Source organism: Phalaenopsis equestris, unplaced genomic scaffold, assembly GCF_001263595.1.
Source record: "Phalaenopsis equestris unplaced genomic scaffold, ASM126359v1 Scaffold000627, whole genome shotgun sequence".
Lineage (NCBI taxonomy): Eukaryota > Viridiplantae > Streptophyta > Magnoliopsida > Asparagales > Orchidaceae > Phalaenopsis > Phalaenopsis equestris.
In genome coordinates, this window is record NW_018165067.1 from 8,943 (window position 1) to 11,872 (window position 2,930).

The window sequence follows — 2,930 nt, forward strand, 5'->3', positions numbered from 1 at the left end:
AGATCAGCCTTTACCCTTTAAAATTTGCATTTTTCACTATAAACCGCCATTTTTACCCTTTGGATCACCTTCAACCTCTGATTTTTGCACCTATGGCTCGCATTTGCTTGGATTTTAGGCGATTTTAAGGCAAATGAACTTTGGATTTCATCTTCTCTAGGTAAGAGCTTCACTTTGAACTAAAAAATTTTGATTTTCACCAATGATTTATCTCACATTTACGAGATCCAAAAAATTTTGGAATTTTTTGAGACATTTTGAGAAAATCCTTTGGTGAAGAACTCTTACTTAGTAAATTTAAGTATAAAGCGCTTTACGTTGTGATTTTCAAAAATTTTTGGAATTTATTCAATTTTTTTTATATTTCTTTAGTTTCTCATGGCACCAAGAACGAGCAAGGAAAAAGAAAAGTAGATTATGATTAACAAAAATCTAGTTTCTCATGGCACCAAGAACGAGCAAAGGAAAAAGAAAAGTAGATTATGATTAACAAAAATTTGTTAGCTTCAGGGCTAGTGCTTAATTCAATAGCCTACTTGAGCATAAAAAAGTAATTATTGATCATGGTTTTAAAAATTTGGGTGGAGAAGTCGAGCGATTAATCAATGTTCGGCAGTGGGAAAATTTCTGTTATTTTACTGACGATGCGATTATTAGTATAGTGATGGAATTCTATGCCAAATTTACTGAAGCTTCTCACGACTTTGTTTTTATTCGTGGGAAAATGGTGGAGTTTTCTCCAGAAAAAATTGATGAGTTCTATCAGTTGGAAGATGTTTACAGTTGCCAGTATAAATCATTTTATGCTACTAATGAAGACTCAGATGAAGTTATTTCTTTTCTTACTTATGGAAGAGGGACCTGAAAAGTCAAAAATTGTGTTAAGGTAGACTTTCCTCTTTTTATGCTTAATGTAGTATCTAAGGCATGACACTACTTTATTTCTGGAAGAATTATTTCTGGAAGAACTTTATTTCTGGAAGAATGATTCCTACAAATCATCATAGTGAGGTGAACAAGGATAGAGCCATCTTGAAATTCTATATTCAGCAGTGGATGAGGATAAATGTAGGCTTTATTATCTATATGAACACTAGATCTAATGCTTTGTGAGAGACCACTGCTGGTTTAGCACACCCTGCACTTACTTTTATACTCTGTGAATAGGTAGGAGTTGATTTTAGACTTGTGGAAGAGAGGATTGAGCCTCTAAGACTTATTGGGTCTGCCAATATAAAGACATATGAATCTCATGTTGATTGGAGATCTAGAAGTAAGACCAGAGATATTCATTCTACTTCTAGTGACCCTACTCTTCGAGAACTATTGGACCAAATGATGATCCAGTAGGGAGATATCTTAAGAATGGATCATAGGTTGCAAAACATGGATGTCAGAAATGCTCACACTGATGATTTGATGTTGCAAACATTTGAATATGATGTTGCTTATGATGATTCATTGATGAGATACATGAAGGGTGACTCACCCTGTTTTTACTTCATGTCAGCGACAGAATTTGGATGTAGAAGAAAATTATGATGATTGGTGATTCAATTTTTTTTTAGTTTATTTTGATTGTACTTTGTTATTGTTTTGTTTTTTTTTTGTTATATTGTTGAGACTGTTTGTTAGATTGTGAGACTCTATTTGTTGGTTTGTTGAGCTGTGAACTGTAGTTTGTAAAACTATTTTCATTTATGGAATTGAGTTTAATTCTATTGTTAGTTTTTGTATTTTATTAAATTTATTTTAATTAACTCTTTCTCAGCATATTTTATATGTATTATGTGCAATTTAATGTTGTAAGTCATGTAGCTTTTTATATTAGCACCTGCAGTATTTTAGAATTAAAGTTTCAAAATTAGAACCTTCAACAGGTATGTCTTTTCTTTATGCATTTAATGTTTTCTTTCTCCCTTTATTTTTTCAGTTTTTCATGTTAAATCTTTTAAAAATTTATGTTTCGGGGGAAAGAAAGATTGCTTTTCAAAGAAAAAAACTTAATTTTATTTATCCTCACTTAGCTATATTTTCAAAATTTTTAAATTTAACATAACCTTTAGTATTAGGGGTTAACTTTAGATAACTATAACTTTAGATAAACTTTAGATAACTATATTTATGTTTCTAAATATATAGTAAACTTAAGTAAAAATTTTCAATAATAAAGTTTAATTTTAGAGATTAAAATATTTAGTATAAAAGAAAAAAAACTATGTTTTTCTATTTTAAGGAAAGAGAATTGTATTTTTTTAAATATTAAAAATCTTAAAGGTTCATGTAAAAAGAAAAGAATTAAACTTTATGAAATTTTTAAGCTAATATAAATTTGTTAAGTGAAGAAATGTGACAAGTTTTTTATTTTAAGAAGAGGATAGTGAAGTTCAAAATCATTAAAGGTTATTCAGATATAGTAATCCTCGCATGAAAAGAACAGAAAATAAAAGAAAAGAAACAAAAAGAAAAGAAAGGAAAAGAAAAAGAAAAGAAAAGATGTGGGGAGAAGCTTGAGGAGATGCCTAATTAAAAATTGGTTTCACTTGAATCAATTTAAAAAAGAAGGCTTGCTACATTTTCTAAACTTTTATTTGAGTATTATTTTATTTACTAGTAAAGTTTTATGGAGTTCTTTTTCATATGAATACTTTAAGTGAATTTCATATGATAAGTTGTATTTTTTCTTGAAAAGAATAAAGAATCAGAAATCTTGGACTTAATTACTAAATATTCTATACCTTTAGTATTAACTGGAGTTGTTTTGAATTTTTCTGAAGTTATGCTATTGTATTTAGTAGACTAAGATATGGAAATTTAGAAGTTAAATTCTTTACCATAAGTCATCTTTTTATATAGTAGATGAGTTACTTGAGGACAAATAACATGTAAGTTTGGGGGATTTTGATACACCAAAAATATATGCATTTTTA